This window comes from Plasmopara halstedii (genome assembly GCF_900000015.1).
Source record: "Plasmopara halstedii genome assembly, contig: Scaffold_3060, whole genome shotgun sequence".
NCBI lineage: Eukaryota > Oomycota > Peronosporomycetes > Peronosporales > Peronosporaceae > Plasmopara > Plasmopara halstedii.
The window spans coordinates 652,385-652,845 of NW_020189964.1; positions in this window are offsets into that span (position 1 = coordinate 652,385).

Here is a 461-nt window from a genome sequence, read left to right on the forward strand (position 1 = left end):
TCTCCAAATGCGGCTGCGCCGCTGGCCAGCTTACCGGTACCCACTGGTTGCTGGCAGTCCATGAGTTTGGACTTTGTGTTTGGTTTGCCGAAAGATTCGGCGGGCAACACGGGTGTCGTGGTAGTCGTCGACCGGTTGAGCAAGATGGCTCATTTGACGGTGGTTCCAGACACCATCGACGGAGTCGGAACAGCAACGCTGTTCGTGGATCGTCTTTTCCGACAACACGAAGTCCCAGAGTCGATTGTCTCTGATAGAGACCCCGGTTCACGGGAAAATTTTGGTCGGCTATCTTCAAGGTGCTAGGTACCAAGTTGGATATGTCGACAGCGGATCATCCGCAGACCGATGGTCAATCCGAAAGGGCGAATCGCGTCGTCAAAGACGTTGTTCGCAACGTCTACGCTGAGACGCCGAGGCGCTGGAGCGCCATGTTGCCACTCGTAGAGTTTGCGCTGAAC